Consider the following 23,587-nt stretch of genomic DNA (forward strand, 5'->3'; position numbering starts at 1 on the left):
ATGTCATAGTTCTAGAGTTATTTGTACAAAATTTGAATAGTCCTGCATAATTTAGCGAAAAAAACAACAATACTCGAAAAATTTTTCGTATCGAATACATTCTTTGTCAATTTTCGCAAAAAGTAAATTCGTACAACAGTTCTGAACAGAACACCAAGAGCTCTGTCGAAAATCCTAATAACATCTTTTTGTGGCGATGATAGTTTATACGGTAACTGCTTTGATGTTAGACCCACTTTCTCCACAGAAAAAGTAAATTCGTTCAACAGTTTTGATGAACAGTTCTGGTTAACACGTCAAGACTTCTATCTATAATCATAATAACATTTTTTGTGGTTGTAATAGTTTGTATGGTAATTGATTAATTGTGGGGCACTCTTACTCAAAAAAAAATAATTATGTCTGTTCGTGTGCTCTGATGCCAGCTCTGGATAGCATTGTAAGAGTTCTATCGAAAATACTAGTAACATATTCTGTGCAGGTAATTGTTTACGTAGTAACTGCATTATTAAGGAATGCTTATGAGCATTTCCCGTGAAGTTTGAACCCCTTTTACGATAAATATAAATTTTTTTCACAGTTCTTGATATATATGCAATAGTTCTAGATTTCCCTGCTCAAAACACGAATAGTTCTACAGAATTTCGGGAAGAAAACAATAACACGGCAAAATTTTGGTATGGTAAAAAATTATTTGTCAGTTTGGAAAAAATAAATTTGTATAACAGTTCTGTTGGCAGTTCTGGATAGCACCGGAAGAGTTGCATTGAAAATGATAAGAACATTTTTGTGGCGATAATAGTTTATACAATAATTGTTTTAATCTGATACTCACTTTATCTAATATAGCAAAATTCGTAGAATAGTTCTGATGACAGTTCTGAATATCACCCACAGAGTTCTACCAAAAACTATAATAACATTATTTGTGACGATGACATTATATGAGATAATTAATGTGGGACTCACTTTTGTCATGTAAAAGTAATAAATTCGTACAAAAGATCTGACGGCATTTCTTAATACGACCCTAAGAGTTCTACCGACAACTGTAATAACATTTTTTTTGGGGATAACAATTAATGAGATAATAGCATTTTCGAGAGACCCACTTGATCTACATTATAATAAATTGGCACAACCCTTTTGCTGCCAGTTCTGGATAGCACCGAAAGAGTTCTTTTAAAAACCCTCATAACATTTTTATGGTGCCAGTAGATTATGAAATAGATTGTGTGTTCACTGTGCAGTGGGTGTGCGCCGATGTGAAACTTACTGGCAGATAAAAACTGTGTGCCGGACCGGGTCTCTAACCCCAGGCTGTGACCAAAGAATATCGTCACAATATCCTTTCGTCCAGGAGTGCTTCTTCTGTAATTTTCGTAGGACAACTTCTACGAAATTGGGAACGCAGGAGATGAAGTACTGCTGGAAGTACAGCTATGAGTACGATCGTAAATTCTCACTTTTATTTTGGAAAACCGAAAATCGAAAACCGGATGTATATTCTACTAAATACAAAAAGTCTAAATGTTCAGCACTATACAAATGCCAGTACACCTTCTTAAGACTGACTGTGGTAACTGTAGGTGGAAGCGTGGGATGTGCACGCTTAGATTATTCAAGGAGAGAAGGCTCGTCAGTGCAAAACAAACAGATGGCTGAGAGAGCAGATACATTCACACGCGCCACTAACCAGATGGTGTCACACCTGTCGAGAATCGCACCAGAGGTACAATGAGCTGTGGTGGAGTGCTGTTGGCGTGGTTACTATGCAACTTACTTGATGGGCATCAATACACCGTTATATTAATGTACAATACTTGAGAAACAATGTCATTCACACACTCCGAGTTCCTTATCACTCAGTACTAGACTAAATTACCGGCCTGGTGATAAGCAGCCTATGTACCTCACCGACTACACATCTTCGTGTTATAAGAAAAAAAAGAGAAAAATACCAAGGGACACAAAATATGAATCCGGATAAACCGGAAATCCGGATTATTGAGGACCAAATAAACGAGGTTCTTATTTACAAATTTCGAACTTCTTATTAACTTTAATACTGTATCCCCTCAACATTATAACACCTCTATCAGTCATGTATTGAATTAGGATTTAAACATACTACTTAGTTCGTTTGTACGATATATTCAGTAAATATACTTACATTTCTATACATTGTAAAGACTTTTAACTCTCGCTGTAGTGTAACTCATCAAACTTCCACACTTCCTTTCTAGCTAGAACAAATGTTTGCAACAATATTAACGACATCAATTTCAAATTTATTCGTTACACACAGCACATGTTTTTATGTATCCTAGCGGCTGGTGATGTTGCAATATAACTTTCATCCATGAGGGTCCTGGGCATATTTTTAGCTGTTAGTGGGTCCTGGATGTCATGAGAGTTCAAAACAATTACTGTTTTACGTGATAAAATTCATCTGGTTCTTCCTGATTCTAAAAATATACACTTCATGTGTGCCTTTCATTGTTGTATGTATGACTCAGTATCGACGCTAATGCTCTCTTGATGAGATATGAGCCGATTGCTCGTTTTTATCCACTGTGCCCTTTCGTATTTCACTTCAGCGATTAGTTTATTTGTTTATCAACGTAGTAAGTAGTACAAAGCTAATCCAGAATGTAAACTGCACTTAAATTCTGTTTGAACTGTTTAATAGTCAGTGTCCACTGTCTGAACGTCAAATATCAGATTAATACACTGCGCCTGGTTGCGTTATTTTATAGGAATTTTATTATTTTAAGTGGGAAGTACTAGATAATGTTGAAGAAATTCGAAGCATATTGTTCGAAGAGCATAATATTATTCGAAATTTACCTGTACCAATAGGTGCAGCCAAAGCAGCATTTGTGATGCTGTAATTACCTCATAGATAACGATATTTGTGTATTGTAGTTTTGTATTCCAATCAGAATTTTGAGAGCATCAAAGCCTCATTTCAGCGCGAGAGAGGGGTAAAATCAATAGATGATATTGAATTGAAAGCCTTCATCAGTCTCTTGTTTTTAATTGTTGTTAACAAAAGTAACAGATAAAGCCTGGAAGATCTGTGTGGAACTGATGGTGATGGCATTGAAAAATTTCACCTCGCAAACGAACATAAAACGTTTCAAATTTATTCTGGAGAGCCTTAGATTTTACAGTCGCGCTATTCGTGATGAAAGGAGACAATTAGACAAGCTAACAGCTATTCGGGAAATATTTACTGTGTTTGTACGCAACTACCACAAATCTTACACCCTTGGAGAAAATGTTCAAATGGTTCAAATGGCTCTGAGCACTATGGGACTCAACTGCTGAGGTCATTAGTCCCCTAGAACTTAGAACTAGTTAAACCTAACTAACCTAAGGACATCACAAACATCCATGCCCGAGGCAGGATTCGAACCTGCGACCGTAGCGGTCTTGCGGTTCCAGACTGCAGCGCCTTTAACCGCACGGCCACTTCGGCCGGCGGAGAAAATGTTACAGTAGGCAAGAAGCTGGAAGGATTCTGTGGAAGGTACAGTTTTCGCCAATATGTATCAATCAAAACAAACGAGTATGGATTCTTAAGTGTGGATTCTTAAGTATTTTACCTGTACAATTTGGAAATATATGCTGTGTTGCAACCAGAAGGATTTACCAACTGAGCAATAAACAATTTGATGTTGTTCTGTGACTGTGTAAACCTATATATCAGTCAGGTCGAAATGTGAAAGCGGACAACTGGTTTACTAGTACTGGAATGATAATAGAGCTATGAAGGGAGAGTTTTTCTTTTGTTGGCATGATGAAGAAAAACAAGTGTGGAGATTTCTCTAGAGTTTGCTATCAGTAAAAGAAGGGCTGCCCACATTTCCTTTTTTGACTTCCACAAGACTGAACTCTAGTTTCCTCCGTACCTAAAAGGGGAAGTGAGTGATCCAGGCATCACGTTTGCATGAAGATAATTCGATAGATGCTGACATTGTAGATAAACGGAAGCCATCCACCGTAAATTTTAAAATAGCGTTAAGTGTAGTATTTTCACAGCGGATAAGCCGAATGCTTTGTACAACGCTGCAAGAAATGTGCGCCGCTGGTCAATGGTTGTATTTTTGTAATGATCAGTACAGTTGGAATCTATGCACAAGTGATTTATTGTGGCAACAGGAAGAATTGTATCAAAAGGAAAGGGTTCCTGAATCAGCTTTGTTATACAATGTTGTTTTCTTCGCTAAATTCTGCATAACTATTGAAATTTTGTACCGAGAACTCTATAACTATGACTTATCTATCAAGAACTCTGAAAAAAATATATATTTCTGAAAAAAGGGTGCCAGCTTCACAGTAGGAGCTCTTATGGGATTCTTAATTAAGTTGCGATTACCTCTTAAGCTATTACCTGCACTAAAAAATTCTACTAGGAATTTCGATAGAACTCTTCACGTGGTGTCCAGAACTGTCATCACAACTGTTGTACGAATATATTTATATTTTCTGTAGAGAAAGTGTGTCCCACATTAAATCAATTTATCACAAACTATTATCGCCATAGAAAAATGTTATTAGGATTTTCGATAGAGCTCTTGGGGTTCTGTTCAGAACTGTCCTCAGAACTGTTGTATCAGTTTAATTTTTGCGAAAATTGACAAAAAATGATTTCGATAGAAAAATTTTTTCGAGTTTTGTTGTTTTCTTCCCTAAATTCTGCAGAACTATTGAAATTTTGTACAAATAACTCTAGAACTATGGCATACCTGTCAAGAACTGTGAAAGAAATATACATTTCTGAAGAAAAGGGTGCCAACTTCACAGTAAATGAAAAGATTTTCTCCTTAAATTGCAATTATTTCGTAAACTATTAGCTGCACAAAAAAATGTTAATTGGGTTTTCGATAGAACTCTTGGAGTTCTGTTCATAACTGTGCTCAGAACTGTTGTACTTATTTACAATTTGCGAAAATTGACGAAGAATGTTTTCGATACGAAAATTTTTTCGAATATTGTTTACGTCGCTAAATTTTGCAGAACTATTGAAATTTTGTACAAAGAACTCTAGAACTATGGCATATCTATCAATAAATCTGAAAAAAGTATACATTTCTGAAAAATAGGGTGCCAACTTCACAGTAAGTGAAAAGATTTCCTCCTTAAATTGCAATTATCTCGTAAACTATTAGCTGCACAAAAAATTGTTAATACGGCTTTCGATAGAACTCTTGGAGTTCTGTTCAGAACTGTGTTCAGAACTGTTGTACTTATTTACAATTTGCGAAAATTGACGAAGAATGTCTTCGATACGAAAATTTTTTCGAATATTGTTTTCGTCGCTAAATTTTGCAGAACTATTGAAATTTTGTACAAAGAACTCTAGAACTATGGCATATCTATCAAGAAATCTGAAAAAAGTATACATTTGTGAAAAAAAGGGTGCTAACTTCACAGTAAGTGAAACGATTTTCTCATTAAAATGCAATTATCTCGTAAACTATTAGCTGCACAAAAAAATGTTACTTGGATTTTCGAAAGAACTCTTGGAGCTCTGTTCAGAACTGTGTTCTGAACTCTTGTACTTATTTACATTTTGCGGAAATTGCCAAAGAACGTTTTCGATACGAAAATTTTTTCGAGTATTGTTGTTTTCTTCGCTAAATTCTGCAGAACTATTGAAATTTTGTACAAAGAACTCTAGAACTATGCCATATCTATCAAGACCTCTGAAAAAAATGTATATTTCTCGAAAAAGGGGTGCTAACTTCACACGACTCGCCCAGCGCCTCCCTGGGTCACGCGCCGCCGATCGCTTCCCGTGACCAGCCGTCCTCCGCAATGGACCTCCCGCCCGCTCCGGACCACATGACGTCATCGCGCGTCGGCTACCCCGACGCAATGGAGGTCGACCCTTCGGCCCCTCCTGTTTCTTTACGGGCGCATACACCGCATGTTGACGTGCACCCTGGACTAGGTTTTCAGGCGTTTCCTAGCTCCCCTCGGACCGAATGGCCGGGTGCGGGTGGCACAGCCTCGCCTGTTGTTAGGCTCCCCACCTCATCGCATACGTCAACATGGGGTCCTCCCCACGGCGGGCGGAAGCCTTATCTCACGACCGTTCGCCGATTTGCGGGGGCGGAATGTGGTGTCACCGCCAGACACCACACTTGATAGGTGGTAGTTTAAATCGGCCGCGGTCCATTTAGTACAAGTCGGACCCGCGTGTCGCCACTGTGTAATAGCAGACCTAGCGCCACCACAAGGCAGGTCTCGTGATACGAACAAGCACTCGCCCCAGTTGTACGGACGACCTAGCTAGCGACTAGATGTACGAAGCCTTTCTCTCTCATTAGTCGAGAGACAGAATAGCCTTCAGCTAAGTTAATGGCTACGAACTAGCAAGGCGCCATTAGCCTTACAGTGATTGTAATTAAAGTCTCCTGTGTATAGTCAAGAGCGATGTACCACAATGATTGATTAAAGATAAGTATTAATCCAGCTACGTACTTTCCTTCATAGCATTAATTACGTAGCCTGTTCCAGTACTTGACGCCCGTCGGCGTGTGTGTGTACGTGTGCCTTTCTTTCGGCTACCCGTCACTGTGGACTGGCTGCCTTGTCAGTCCACTTCAGTAATTATACGAGGGTTACCTGTAGAAGACCGGGGATCCATCTGACTTATCGCAGTTTATGAGGAATTCTAGCTTTGGCACTCTGCCCCATGCGGTAATTCGGAGGAGCGAATTGTTTTATATGTAACTGTTTCGAGCACATAGTTAGCCAGTGTAGAGAGCCCAGGTGGGTTATGATTAGACAGAAGAATTAGATTGATAGACAAAGGCTAGGTTAGAGACACGAGGTGTCGCCATCGATTAGGCTTTACAATCGTTAGTGAATCAGATAGCTCATTTGAGGATGAATAAAGTGGTAGCAAATACCATATGGACCGCGAAAGGTAACGGAGTAGAACTGCTCAGGTATCCGACTGTAGGGGTGGATCCGGCTGTTGATAGCCTTGTTCCGCTCTCCTCTGGCAGGACATATGAAAATATGGTAGCGTTTGTAGAATATATTGTCATCATTTAACTTAGGGAGGTGATCGGATAAGCACTCCGAGGTTATCTTCGGCGGGGGAAGCCAAATTCTCCGTAAGATGCAACGCCTCTTAATCATCTGAGACAGAGGCTGGAACAACGGTATAGGAAGCAGAATTCTGCGCAGTTTTTTTCGAGAGCAGAACGTATAATGAAGAAGTGAAGGACTTTGAGAACAACATTAGGAAATCGAATGTACGCACATATGTTGTGGAACAACGAGGTGAACAAAGTGGTGCTGGAAGAGTCCGAGCAACGAGCACTCAGTGCTTTTCTGAGGGATTTGGCAGCGGAGACCTCTAGGAGAGGGCGTGTGGTGCACCTAAAGATCTCCATACTGGGGTTACATTAGCCCTGGAATACGAGAAAACTGACAGATCGTCAGGGGTGAGGGACCGAAGATATTGACTGTATTTGCATCGGATGTGCAGCGTTTTGACTGTGGACAAACAGGTAATATGCAGAGGCAGTGGTACCAGCCACGAAAGAGTGAAGGAGCTAATAGGGTCGGCCAGTTATATAACGGGAATACTAGTACGTGAGGTACAGATCACCGACAAGAGTACAGGGGTGGTAACAGACGTGCTCCGTGGAAGGGTCCGCTGAACTTAGCAGGAAACCGCTAGGTCGCCAGCAGGAGTTCCTCTTAAAAGTAAATGCTGTGAGAAGGAATAATTGGTGTTACGGGGGGCGAGTATGTAGGAGGCGTTGGAACCCATCACTTTAAAAATTGCGTAGACTAGGAGGTATACTGCACAACGACTGCGATCAGTAGTGGTGCCCTCGTCTGGCAGAGAGCCCTCATGGGCAGCAGTGGTGGCAGTGGAAGCGGCGTTCTGTGTCCACAGCGGCCTACTTTTGATACGAGGCGACCGGCGCTGTCGTCTGCTCCAATACGATAGGTCGCTGGCGACGGCTGGAGAACAGCGGGCACCAGCGATGACTAATGGTCCAGCAGCGGCAGTGGCAGAGTCCTTGGCAACCAGGCAGCGGCCATCTCCGCGCTTTCTTTTTTCATTCAGTGGCATTTCTTCTTTCCTGCCTCTTCAATTGCTTACAGTGTAAATTATTTAGCAATGTCGTGCGTGCTTGGATGTTTTTGGAGTCTACTGGACTGTCTCATAGTAGCGTCACACATTAACATTTCAGGGCACGTACTTTGTGGCAACCGGAAAACGTCATTGCGATTACGTCGAATTCGTGGACAGTCTTCGGAATATTAACACCTCCGTTCTTCGGTGAAGACAAATTTGGAAAATAAACTGCATTTACTTTGTCCAGCTCATTGTTCCCAAAGTGACAATTTCACTTTGAGCTCCAGTATACGACTGATGATATGCGTTATCAACAGTTGCTCATCGTGAATGTCGTAACGTCGATCGGATGGCTGCTTATATCGGTAAGGAATGCGAAGCCACATTTCCAGCAATACTGTTTCATTTCAGGAACCCACACGTTGCCCAGTTCATGAAAGTATCTCGTGCAAAAGAAACAAAGAAAGACCGATTTAACAATTGACACCCACTAATCCAGCGCAACTTTTTGTGAAAAGGTCAGTTTCTTTGCTAAATACCGATACCTTCAATAATGTTGACTGTGGATGCTGTCGAAGTCCATGTCTTCATACACTATTGACAGCCGAACTAAACTCATTAAAATTTTCGAGTGACATTCATTGTACGTACTATGGTACTGCTACTGCCGATTTATTTACATCGTCTTTGACGAGCTGTCTTAAGCCACTAATAAATTCTATGGTACAGTTGTATATTCCCCACTTTCTTCAACGCTACTAAGAATGTTCTTCAGTGGTCCTAACAAATCAAGGAACTAGGTTCTACGTAACAAATTCTTATCAAGAGCTTCCAATCTGACGGTGAACATCGTCCACCGTATCATGTATGCCGCTGATGATTGTCATGTTCGATTAAGGCGCCTTGTGAAACTAAAGACAGACTGATACGGGAGGATGATGTCGTTGTTACACGACACCGACTATTGATTGCTGCCTATAGCGGTTCCGCTGACCTCCTCCCATTTCCTGGGCCCACGAGAAATACGGACCCTGGAACGTATTACGTGACGCCACACTACAAAGGTTGTCCGCCACACATCGAGAACGCTCGGCTCCACGCAGGACCTTGGGAAATCAATATCTTATTCAAATAGAGCTCACTAAGGGTCTTAAGTTTGTCGTATGCTATCGACGGCTTTCATACACTGAAACGCGCGGTCAAGAATTACGCGACTGGCCATTAAACTTTCTACACCAAGAAGAAATGCAGATGGCAAACGGGTATTCATTGGACAAATATATTATACTAGAACTGACACGTGACTACATTTTCGCGCAATTTGGGAGTCTAGATCCTGAGAAATCAGTACCCAGAACAACCACCTCTGACCGTAATAACGACATTGATACGCCTGGCCATTGAGTCAAACAGAGCTTGGATGGCGTGTACAGGTACAGCTGCCCGTGCAGCTTCAACACGATGCCACAGTTCATCAAGAGTGGTGACTGGTGTATTGTGACGAGGCAGTTGCTCGGCCACATTGACCAGACATTTTTAATTGGTGAGAGATCTGGAGAATGTGCTGGCCAGGTCAGCAGTAGAACATTTTCTGTATCCAGAAAGCCCCGTACAGGACCTGCAACATGCTGAGATGTAGGGTTTCACAGGGATCGAATGAAGGGTAGAGCCACGGGTCGTAACACATGTGAAATGTAACGTCCACTGTTTAAAGTGCCGACAATGCAAACAAGTGGTGACCGAGACGTGTAGTTAATGGCACCCCATACCTTCACACCGGGTGATACGCCAGTATGGCGATGACGGATACACGCTTCCAATGTGCGTTCACCACGATGTCGCAAACACGGATGCGACCATCACGATGCTGTAGACGGAACCTGGATTCATCCGAAAAAATGACGTTGTGCCATTCGTGCACCCAGGTTCGTCGTTGAGTACACCATTGCAGGCGCTCCTGTCTGTGATGCAGCGTCAAGGGTAACCGCAGCCATGGTCTCCGAGCTGATAGTCCATGCTGCTGCAAACGTCGTCGCACTGTTCGTGCAGATGGTTGTTGTCTTGCAAACGTTCCCATCTGTTGACTCACGGATCGAGACGTGGCTGCACGATCCGTTACAGCCATGCGGATAAGATGCCTGTCATCTCGACTGCTAGTGATAAGCGGCCTTTGGGATCTAGCACGGCGTTCCGTATTACCCTCCTTAACCCACCGATTCCATATTCTGCTAACAGTCATTGGATCTCGACCAACGCGAGCAGCAATGTCGCGATACGATAAACCGCAATCGCGATAGGCTACAATCTGACCTTTATCAAAGTCGGAAACGTGATGGTACGCATTTCTCCTCCTTACACGAGGCATCACAACAACGTTTCACCAGGCCACGCCTGTCAACTGCTGTTTGTGTATGAGACATCTGTTGGAAACTTTCCTCATGTCAGCGCGGTGTAGGTGTCGCCACCAGCGCCAACCTTGTGTGAATGCTCTGATAAGCTAATCATTTGCATATCACAGCAACGTCTTCCTGTCGGTTAAATTTCGCGTCTGTAGCACGTCATCTTCGTGGTGTAGCAATTTTAATGGCCGGTAGTGTATGAAAATCCCCTGAAATAGTTACTCGCACCCCGCCGGAATCAGCTGCTGGCACCCTCCAGACCTGCAGTGTCACGTGCTGCGAGATACGCGCCACAACCTGTCTCTCAGTGCGTCTCGTCCTATTTCTAAGTTGGCGGTTCTCCTGTGTTATCGAAAATACATGATACGCTCTCAGTACACTCATTGTTCACCACACCTGCCCACAAGCAGCTGCCTGAGCAAGCGCGAGTGCCCACGCTCAAAATCAGAGGCTTCGTAGACCCTTTGGGCTAGAACACGCTCTAATTTATTTTACTTGTCCATCAGTGTTCTTTAGTGAGTCGTGACAGAGAACTATTTACTGTGTGCTATACGGTTCACAACTTCACTGAGTGATTTACTTGTTGATATACCAGTGGTCAACTCACTGAAAAGTGGTTGATCTTGTGCGAAAAATGCATTCCTATCTTCTTGTCTCGAAACTATTAGAAGCAAATGATTTTGCTGAAGGGTACTTCCACATCCACGGGAAAGTCACAAAGTGTCCTCGTCCCGCAACTTTTATATGCTGTTACACCATGCTGATTACTTACAGACTCAATACATCTTCCGTTTGGGATCGAGAAACATTGATAATGAATTCTTAAATGAAAATTAATTTTGCCACGACAGTACTCTAGCTTTTCGTCACACGATCCTAAAATATCCGAACCCAAGTAGTTGTTCCAAACAAAAATACATAATTATTTCAGGTACTGTATAAGTAAGGCTGAATAACAAGTAAACTGTTTTTCAAAATTTTGAACATGGCTACACTTCAGCAACTGTGTATGCAAGAGCTTTAATGGATTAGAAATAACTTCCAGTGTGTCGGCCCTACCAATAGAGATATTCAGTTGAACGGCCAAGTGTTTGATTGTCATCCATCGATCACCTCGAATGAGAGTGTCCGCACGTTTGAGCCGTCTCGTTGCGACGGTGACAGACGCCTAGCCCACCGACTCACCGTGTTATTGTACACTGCTTTTGTTCACTGGAAGCGCTTATGAATATCTGTGATGCTCTGGTTTTCCGATAAAAGAAACTCAGTAACTGCTCTCAGCTTTGTACCCACTTCCATTACACACTCCATTTTGAAGGCTACGTATAGCGCTGCCACGTATGAGAACTTCATGGAACTACAGGAGCTGAAACGGGAAAATAACACGATGTCTCGCAACAAATTCCGCATATGTATGGCATTACTTATTGAACGGCCACACAACTTGTTACACGAAATGAACAAGCTACTTCTTCACCGGCGGAAACCTTCCGTCGGGGCCACACAATCCTAGAGCAACATCATGTTTCTACATATCGAGAAAAACTGTAACAACATCCTTCGAATAAAGATTTTCCTGCTCTATGCATTTCTTTTAAGTTACTAATTTAGCTATACCACCATTTTCTTATAATCTCAGTGTTTTATCTTACCTCAGTTTATTTTTGTGCATGTGCACGCGCGCGCATGCGTGTGTGTGTGTGTGTGTGTGTGTGTGTGTGTGTGTGTGTCCTGGTGGTGGTTGCAAGTCGCCCTTCATCTTCCAGTGTGTGTTACGGACTTTAACCTGAAGATTGCAAAGTTGTGGCGGTGAGGTTTTGCCGATTTCCAGTTACCTATTTCAATCCTGCGCAATTTTCGATACAGGAAATATTGAGATATGACTGCATTCGAAACTAATCAGTAATTTCAACAATGATTTCCAATACTCTCTAATGTTGTGAATAACTCAGTAAATCTGTAGAGTGTTTTAGATATTCAACGAATGTATTCGTGTGCTCTATAATTATTAATAAATTTCAATGTTTCTGAATGTTCTGCAAACAGAAATGTAATGTTTTGGAGTCGTCACAATGTTTAGGAACAACCCAGTGTTCTGGTACTGAAAGTAATGGTGTTGTATTCTAATAATCGGTCTGTGAACGTGTAGACGGAGAACTACAACTCCATAACGTTAATAATGAGTCATAACTCAATGAAAGTATTTAAGTGAGAAATTCAAAGCAAGGTATGAAAGAAATTCGAGTTAATTGGCTCCTTCTGTGTGTCAAAACGTTAGAGGATACATTCGCAGTCTCAAATAAAAATAGAAGGGCAGTTTGGAGATGTCGTACTGAAGAATGAAACTCACGTTTTGCAACAAGATGGAGTGTTATCGAAAAATGAGAGTGAATGAAAGTGACATAAAACGATAAAAATTTCACAGTGGTGTGAGAAATATCAACTATTTTTATTTCTACCCTCATGTAAAACACTAATATAAGTGAATTGGTTCATGGCTCACTTCCAATTCGACACGAAATGAATAAATATTTGGTCAAACTTATGCAGCAAAGCAAGTCAATTATACTTTGCAAATATTTGAAATTATACAAGAATGTTTTTGTCTATACAGCTGGATAATTGCTAGCCATTCAGTGCGACATAGCAGCAGCAATTACATAACATTTAGGTTTCTCAGCACCAGTTTCTAAAAAACAGTAGGGGTTTTATTTAACTTAACAGTGATTAATGACATGTGCATTGCTTCTGACGTGTAATCACAGTATTTTCTTTGTTCCTTCACCACATGCCTCGATTAGAAAATAAGTTATTTTCCGTATTGCGTGAACACGGAGCCAAGTGTCAGTCACTAGCCTTTTACTGGAAATAACCACCTCCCCTGCTCCATCTGCACTTAAATAGGAGTGCGAAGTACCGAAAATACTTAGCTTTCGATTGAGGATGAAATGCGAAGCTGGTGAATAGATACTGAACTTCTGTTTGAAAACCTCTGACGTGTAAGTAAGTGCTTTTTGGTACATCATGGCTTATTTTACAGTAGAAACATCAGAGGAAAATTACGCTCGTCTTGATTTGCGGCATGTCTGCAAGCTGTTTCCTGCTCTAACACTGGTTTTCTGTAGGCACTGATGAACTCAAAGCCAAAGATGAAAGGGATAGGAATATTCGAGTGGTCCGCTATAACGGTTAGAAAGAAAACTGTAATTACTACGCCACAGCCAAGCGTAGTGATTAATATCTCCTAATTACTTTTCCACTCTCCCGCGTAGCTGTTACTAAGTTGATTGCTCGTATCATTTGATCTGACAGCTTACACATTGCGAGTTTTAAGCGGTATATGAAAGCCTTCTAATAACATCAGCAATTATATAATTGTTCTTGGTTTATGAAGCTTTTATTATAGCTAAGCAGCATAACTTTCAGTGAAATATCATAATCAATGTGGAAGGACGATGTATAAACTCCCTCAACCTCGTGATTATGAATAAAGGGCGTTCTGGAAGTACTTTCGTTTTAGGCACAATGCGAAAATTTAACCGCAGCTCAAGTGAGCCATAATAACACGCCAGAATTCATTTATAAACACTGAAAAACGCGTAAAACAAGTATCCAAAGGCTAATTTGAGCTCTGTTCTCTCGAAAAAATGTTGAGGGGAGGCCTCAACCTGTGCATTTTTCGTACGGTGCAAAAACACTTTTAGAAGTGATGTCGCACAATGCCCCCTGGATCGAAGGTGGTAATCCAAATGGAAGTTTTTTCATGTTTTTGTAAGAGACATGCATTTGCTCAATGTTCCTTGGTGGAGGGAGAGACCAAGAGTCAGCTTCACTTAGACAAAGTGGGATATTGGTTAATAATGCGACCAACATGGGAAGTAGAAGAGGTGGTAAAAGCGGTGGGAAGGTATGGTAGGAAAGGAGCGGGGATTCACCACAGACTAATTCCTGAAACTTCCCAGCAGGTTACCAGGAGAGAACTACCAAATGTAATTAAGGGTCATATTTTCTAGTATGTAACGTACCAATGTCATTCTGAGGCACTGTTCATCGATCGTTTACTATGAAGTCTTCTATACGACGCTTAAATTATATTAACAGACTTCGGTTCTGCAGTTCGTGTGTTTGCATGAAGTGTACGATGGGAAAACAAACCATCCTGTCCATATGGATACAGTGACTGCAAAATTTATTCTGGTTCAGGATGTTTTATAATCAACGAAACGTAGCAATAATAATGATTTATACATACATGTGAATTGAATTCATAAGTCCATAGCGTTTTTGTTTAATAAACACAACAGAGACACATAACAGAGACTTTCATCTTGAATAACATATTCTCATTCGCTATTTACATCATTCTGCTATCGTTGGGGTTACTTTTCGATTCTACGACTGTAGAAAACACAGTTTTGAGGCGAACAGTTTGTCGAGTTATGTTCCGAGTGCATTTTCATCCGGAAAGGGAATTCATTGAAGTTTATTCGACAGAGAGCGGAAAAGGTGAAAATTCAAGGACGCTAGCTCAGATGAATAAGGTGCGTGCGGAATGACGCACCAGCCCAACTCCTGTATAGTTTATTTCTTCAGTCAGTTCACGAGCCAATTGATAGCTAGCGATCAGAGATGCAAATATGGCCACCCGTTGATTGCTGTGATTTTGGCCTAGAGCATGTGGTGCCTGTACACACGTTTGTTCAATCTGCCCCGTTCCATGCAAACGCCGCACGATGGTGGAAAGAACATAGTTCATCACATTAGCCACTTCTCGATTTCACTGAGGTGGATCATTGTGTATTAATGGGTCCAAACGATCTTCATCAAACTCAGAAGGTCTTCCTGTACGTGGAGAGTCAATAATGTTAAAACGATTTTCATCAAAGCGCGAAAACCATTTTCTTGACGTGCTGTGTCCAAAAGCGTTATCCCATACACAGCACAAATGTTTGTGACTTTCTCTGCTGCGGTCACCCCTCTAATGAACTCAGAGGAATATGTTGGAAATGTTTGGATTTATCCACTTGTCACTCCACTCTGTACGTCCAAATGACGTACAAATGACAATATGTAAATTCAGATAGAAGCAGTGAACAATAAATAAAAATGACAATCGATAAATGAACCCATAGCAACCGCAATACCAACATGAAAAGCAAAAACGCTATGAACTAAAAATGAGAACAGCCATTTACGTTATCAAACCAGATCTGCTTGAGGAACTTTGAAAAACAATAACACTACAGCCCCGAAGATTGTATTACACGTATGGTTTGTAAAGGCTTCGAAGTTTTATCATTCAAATAGTGTTAATACTATGTTGGTTTATCCGCCGGTAGTGAAATGGTTGCCTTGCAAAATTTAACTAATACTTATAATTTACAATGTAAAATATGTTCGTTGCACAATATAAGTAACTAACGATCAGTTAGACAGTTCAGAAAAATTAGCACGACCTCAAAAACTATAGCATCAAAGCCATATGATGCTGTAATAGTATGTATTTAATTATCTATTGTGTTTAATATTTTCCATTGCATAAAGAGTAATTTACTATGTCGACAAACATAACTGGTGCACAATACAACTGAAGAATGCTAAGTTTGACCATTTTTAATCAATGTAACGACCTCATAAACTTTGCTATTATAATCATGTAACAATTTGGCATAAAATAACCGTTTTAAGAGCGATAATGATGCACATAAATTTTATTTAATTGGTTTGATCGAACAACTTCCTGTATAGAACTGCCGATTTTCAGACTGCAATAGGAGTACGAGAAAGAACGTTATTGGCCAAGAAATTTAGAGATTAAAGATGTATGACAGACCTTATAATAATAAAAAAAACAATATACTTCTCATTTTGCAGCACTGCGACAAGTCATAACATGCCTGCACCTACCTGTTATATGCAGGATGAAAAGTGACCCGATAGTTCGTTGAAGCACTCATAACGTTCAGATAATTATAAGAGTGATTAAAGGAGAATTTATTTAGAAAGTACAGATGTTCAAAGTATTCTCAGTTGAATATGAGGAAGCAAAATTAAAAAAAAGAAAACATGCTTTTCTATTTGAAAAATGTATTCGTCGGTCAGTTTAAACTGGTCAAAATTTTACAGAAACTTCAAAAATGAAAAAATGAGTACAAAATTTATATCAAGAATGTGTTGTCAGGCCCCTAAACCCAGTCGTACAAAGGAAAAAGACGGAATTAACTTCTAGAACATGCATAGTGTTCTCTTTCTCATATTCTAGTTTGCACTGAGACTACGACATGAAGTAATAAAAATGGAAACGACACGGAGACCGACGTAATGTATTGTATCTTATTATAACTTTCATCGTTTGTTTTTAATCTGTTAATACATTAGCTAGTAATGTGCTTTCTTTTAGTTCTACTGTAGAATCTGAAGACAGTTATTGCATAGACGAAACAGGTAAATTTATTCAAAAAGCTGTACGATCAAGACACGTAAAAAAAATTATAATCATGTATCCTGTAACACTGTACTACTGTGTAACTGAATCATTTAATACGTTTAATAGTGTTAACTGCGAAAAAGGTAACATACAACGTTAAAAATCGATTCTGGTACACAACATTCTGTGCAAGTGGATTGTACCTTTGCTTATAATGTTTGTTTATGTGAGAACTAGCGTCCTTTGTGGACGTTAGTCAGTTGCTTCTTTAAGCTGACTAAATAAGCCGAAAACTAGTTAGAAATCAACTAAAATCTGTAAAACAGAAACAGTTTAATGCTTTGTAGCCAGCAGCTAACCAGTTGCCAAACAGAGATATATTGTACCTTGACTATGGTTTCTATAGTTTTAAAACCATCTTCTTCAGACTGTATTGTACGTAACATATTATCTATAGCCAGTGTGGGACTCGTTGACTGTCTAGTAGATGTTACCCACTTAATTGCCATTTAAAATACGTTATATAAAAGTAGTAACCGTCTGCTGTAGGGCTTCGTCTGAAAATTCTTTAAAATATCACATATTTAACGCTGGATACAACAACATACAAAGTATAACATGCCACTTGACTGACTTCTTTAAAACCGACATTTAAATACAAAACGTGGCATCGGGTCCTACAGAGCGTAAACATGTCAAAAGCTCAGAACGTGACATATATGTACTCTATAGGTTTTGGTGGTTCATACGGCATTGGTTTCATACCGTATTGCCTCCTGGAGCAACCTAAGATAAACTCGCTTTTTGGGCCCAATCGTTTTAACTTGGACCACTGCTTTACAGCGAGTTACTTATTTTATTGCGTGACGATGAACGATGGGACTAGGCTATCACATTTATTTGTATATCACCTGATGATACATTTTAAGAAAACGAAACAGGTTTTGACCTTTCAATAAATGACTTTAACAGACTGAGCAGAAGGCTTTATTGAAGACGCATAATTTTGGTCGTGGTGGCCCTAACTTTAAAGTTAGATATTTTGCAGAACACTTTATGTTCTATATTAGCTACTGTATAACTGTCTCTTCGATACCCTATCTATGTTCACACAACTTTTACTGTCCCATCATCTTGGGCTCAAATAGACACAATTACGAATGACAAATCTGTCTACCTCTACATTTACATGCTCTCTGGGCTAGATACCACACGTCCTGCCGTGTGGAATCTAGCCAGACACTTCAGCAGGGAGAAACATTACATTCCCACGCTACAAGGACCAGACGGCCCAGCTTACTCCACTATGGAGAAGGCAGAGCTTATGGCCACAACGCTTACAGCATATTTCATGCCGAATCTCCCTCGGATCCAGTATTCACACTTGAAACGGAGCAGGAGGTTACACGACTTGTAGCCCAGCCCTCACGCAACGAAATTAGACGCACTAGCACAAACGAAATCACATGGGCTATCAAGCACACCAACTCTAGGAAAGCCCGTAGGCCTGATGGCATTCAGGAGATCACGGATAAAGCCGTAGAATACCTTACACACTTAAAGAGTGCCATCCTAAAACACCAACTCTTCCCTGACTTTTGGAAGGCGGCCAAGGTCCTGATGTTCAGAAAGCCAAGGAAAGACCACTCCCTCCCACAAAATAACCGACACATCAGTCTGCTGTGTTCGCTCAGCAAGATTGTTGAGAAGGTAATATTAAAAAGTATCACGAGGCACTACGTCGCCAATGACACCCTAAGACCGGAGCAAATTGGCTTTAGGAATCACCACTGGACAACACAACAACTCCTCCGCTTAGTCGAACATATAACACACGACTACAACATGATCAAAGCCACATGGGCCGTGTTCCTGGACATCGAAAAAGCTTTCGACCGTCTCTGCCACAATGGCCTCATACGCAAACTAAGCGAAGCTGGTTTCCCGGACGGATTCGTACGTCTCATACACTCATATCTCACGAACAGGTGTTTCGACACTAACGTGCAGGATAAACAATCAACACAACATGGTATCCAAGCTGGAGTACCCCAAGGAAGCATCCTAGGGCCCATCTTGTTCAACCTGTACATTAACGACTTCCCAGCAACACAAAACACGACGTTAGCCATCTACGCGGATTACACCGCCATCCTTGCGCAAGACTGGAAACCGTCAAACATTAATTCACGAATACAAACAACACTCAGAACAGCCGAACCTTGGTTGGAGCGATAGCGTATTGAAGTGAACATCGACATGCGCGAAGCAGTTCTTTTTACACGCAGGCCGAAACTACTGCGCAAACATCAACACAGTAGACCGATAACACTACATACACCGCCAACATTACAATAATTCTCTATTATTCCAATCTCGTACAGCGTGCGGATAAAACGAACACCTATATCATTCGGTGCAAGCTCTGATTTCTCTTATTTTATTACGGTGATCATTTCTCCCTACGTAGGTCGGCGCCAACAAGGAGGAGGAGGTTGATGATTTAAATTTCACGAGAATAATTCGCCGCAAAGAGAAACGCCTTTCTTTTAATGATGTCCAAACCAAATCCTGTATCACTTCAGTGAGACTCTCTCCCCTATGTCGCGATACTACAAAACGTGCTGCCCTTCTTTGAACTTTCTCGATGTACTTCGTCAATCCTATCCAGTAAGGATCCTACACCGCGCAGCAGTACTCTAAAAGAGGACGGACAAGCGTAGTGCAGGCAGTCAAATGGCTCGGAGCACTATGGGACTTAACTTCTAAGGTCATCAGTCCCCTAGAACTTGGAACTACTTAAACCTAACTAACCTAAGGACATCACAGACATCCATGCCCGAGGCAGGATTCGAACCTACGACCGTAGCGGTCACGCGGTTCCAGACTGTAGCGCCTTTAACCACTTGGCCACCCCGGTCGGCAGCGCAGGCAGTCTCTTTAGCAGATCTGTTGTATTTTCTAAGTGTCCTGCCAATAAAACGCAGTCTGGTTAGCCTTCCCCACAACATTTTCTATGTTTTTCTTCTAATTTGAGTTGTTCATGATTGTAATTCCAAGATATTTAGTATTATTATGTGCAGAGAGCATAATCCACGAGAGACTATAGCAGCAAATTTGTTAATAATGAGCTGGAAACCATGAATAATGAAAGCAGTACTACATATCTAGCACTTATCAGTGAAACCGTACTACTAACCTATAAACAAAAGCGTATTCATTTACGACGGAAAAATTTACTTTGACTATATAGACCCTTCTTGGAGACGGACTCGGTAGAGATGAACGGGTCGAACTGGTCGCCCGCAGTACAGCGGTGAGCATTCTAGAATAGAGGCCACAGCAGTGGGACGCCTCGCGCCGTCGCTTCCATTAGCTGATCGTCGCCAGGGAGAGGCAAAGACCCGCAGCCCGCCACAGGGAGCGGCCGAGTCCTGTAAGCGGGCCTAACAGAATAAAAGAACTCGTCCTTCCCGCTCCTGGGCGCGCCACTCGTTTACTCGAAGCGAGACTTTGCAGCCATTACGGGGTCCTAGGAGTCCTTTACGGGAAAGACGTGGGCCAAGTGGCAGAGACAAAGGAACACAGTAAAACGACGCATTAACTTGGCCCACTGGCTGCTGAAGTATATAAAATGGGTAATAAACATACTAAGAATAATAATATCTATTCACTCTCTCTACGTTTCGTACAGTTAGACACAATCGCAATACATAGAATGTAGATCATACTACATTTAAGCAAATGATAATTTTATATTTTAATTGTTTCACATATCTCATTGCTTCTTGAGTCATGCACACACACACACACACACACACACACACACACACTCACAATGAGACCACCAAATTCGCCCCACTTCAAGCACCTTCACTCACACTGCGTCAAGACAATTTCACTATTTTTTTGCGTATGCGATCGCAATGAAACAGACAATGCAAAAAAAGAACAGCAACAGAAATGTCCTTCATATGAAAGATGCAGAAAACACATTGCGTCTATTCTTGAACCAGGATGTGCCCCTCTGTCAATGTGAATATATTACAACTTCCTTAATGCTATAGTAACTATTGGATATTTTCATCTCCTTCAACTTCTACTTAAATACGCTGACGCAAGATGAAATCACAAGACCAAAAAATAATTTCTGTAAAGTTACAAAATTTCTGCAATAAATTTTGTATAGGCAACATAGTTAAGCGATTAACATTGCAAAATCACGGGTTAATCTAAGCGTGAGATACGCCATTGAAAATATGAAATACTGGTTCATTAATAAGGAGTGTAGCCTACAGAATGTTGAAGGAGGCCTTCTAACATGCTTGCCCTGTGTTGTAGAGGTAGCGGATGTCAGTTATTTGGTTGCGCTTGGTCCCTCAGTAGAGGGTCGATTAATGCTCTTAGTGCATGATGCTACAGTTGCCCCTTATGTCCCATTCGTGCTTCATTGGAGACAGATCTGGTCAATAAGCAGTCTAAAGCGACATGCCGAACCTCTGTAGAGGATATGGGGTTACATCAGCGGTATGCAGGCGAGAATCACCCTGCTGGAAAATACCCTCTGGAATTCTGTTCATGAATGGCAACACAACAGGCCGAATCACCAGACTGAAGTACAAATTTGCAGTCTGGATGCATGGGATAGCACGGAGACTGTTCCTGCTGTCACACGAAATGAGACCTCCGACCATAACTCTTGATGTACTCCAGTGTATCTAGCACTCAGTAAGGTTGGCTGTAGGACGTCAACCGGCCTCCTTCTGACCAGCACTTGGCCTTAACTGACGCCGAGTCAGAACCAGCTCTCACCGGAAAACATAACAGACCTCCACCAAGCCCTCTAATAAGCTATCGCTTGACACTACTGATGTCGCAAATGGAGGCAGTTTGTGATCAGTGGAGTGCACGCTACAGGGTGCTGGGCTCGGAGCTGTCCTTGAAATAACTGATTTGTAGCAGTTCGTCGTAACACTGTGGTGCCAACTGCTGCTCAAACTGCTGCTGCAGATGCAGTACTATTTGCCAGTCGGGAGCCCGGTCTTCTTATACGGTACACACTCGTGACCACCGTTGCTAGCAGTTACGTACAGTGGCTACATATCTACTTCTCCTATTACACGACCTCGTTCAGACTCATTGATGTGCTGATAATTGAGTCTTTGTCGCATAAAGGCATTCTTGACTTGTAGCAGTTCACCACGCCCAAACTCAAAGGTAACTAACGCTCACGACCGTTACAGAGTGTATGCAAGGCAAACCCGATTTGCATCCTGATACTGGCGCTATGAGGGCCACTCTTATGCGACTGGCAAGAAATGTGAACAGAAAACATCTTCCATATGTAGAAACACGCCTAGCAGGTTTCGTTTATTCGGACAACTCGTTCTTGGTGTTAACGATTTTTTCTCGTCAGTTTACATTGTTTTTGTATATTTTACAACTGCAGATAATGCAGTGATGATTATATTAGGTTTACACAGCCTGATTTTCCGATACCGAAGATATTCGTAAAGTCTTACCCATTACTTCGAAAAAATTAAGTTCCGTAATTAATTCTTTTCGTTTGCTTCCAACTATATACTGAAATCTCTGAACCTAAACAGAATTTTGCATTCCATCTCCACGCTACCAATAGGCTGATTGGTTTTGCCCTTCTAACGCTATGGTATTGCGTCACGACGATTTCAGAGTGTACCAGGTCTGCAGACATCTACCTGATGAAAAACAGAAACAAAGAAATAAAATGCCTAGCCTTATGTATTCGAGCATATAGTTAAAAATTTATAATTTAAAACATATTCCTCCACAAAAGTGCGTCTGTCTCGTCAGCATGAAGCACAGTAGAACAATCAGCTACGCAATAACAAAAACCTCGACCAGGAAAACTGACTATTCATTTCGACTCACCTCTGTAGCTAGAGTCAAAGAGACATAATGATACCTCCCACTACCTTTGCACAAGCAGATCCAGGCAGTCAGTGTCAATGCCATTCTGTAGTTCTGTGTAGGAACACCTGATACGTATGTACAGAAGTAACAGATGTAACGAAGCAATAAAGTTCTAATAACTGAATCTATGAGTTAAAACAGAGGTTACTGAGCCGTGGCGGTATCGTTTCATCTTTCCTACCATTTTCATTTGCTGGCGCCGATCTAGGATTCATGAATTATCGGTAGCTTCCTGTGTTATCGCTGGCATGGAGTCTGGAAAACATGCCGGATCGTGTGGAGTGTGGGAGGAGTCCTGGTCGTGGTGAGAGGACACACAGACAGCGATCGGCCCGTCGGCTGTGTGCCGCATTGGCTTTATTTGTGCGGAGACTGGTTAGTTGCGGGTGTGCCTTTAGTAGCTGCATCGAAGTTTTCACCACACGCCTAGCGTACTTCAGCTGAATTGTCTTCCCGTTTGTCCATGCTGTGCGCTTTTGGGTGGTGGCGCTCTGCATAGAGCTGAAATTATGGAATACCGACATCTCGCTGTAGTAATGATCGTTCTGAAACCTGAGTGCCATGGAAAGGAGCGTTACTTGTAAATGCTAGCAATGAAGCACCACTTCCTGGAGCTCTTAGTTTTATGAATCTTGGGTTTGCTGTTTGAGCCGCAAGCGGTGGCCGAGTGGTTCTAGGCGCTACAGTCTGGAA

Source organism: Schistocerca americana, chromosome 5 (genome assembly GCF_021461395.2).
Source record: "Schistocerca americana isolate TAMUIC-IGC-003095 chromosome 5, iqSchAmer2.1, whole genome shotgun sequence".
Lineage (NCBI taxonomy): Eukaryota > Metazoa > Arthropoda > Insecta > Orthoptera > Acrididae > Schistocerca > Schistocerca americana.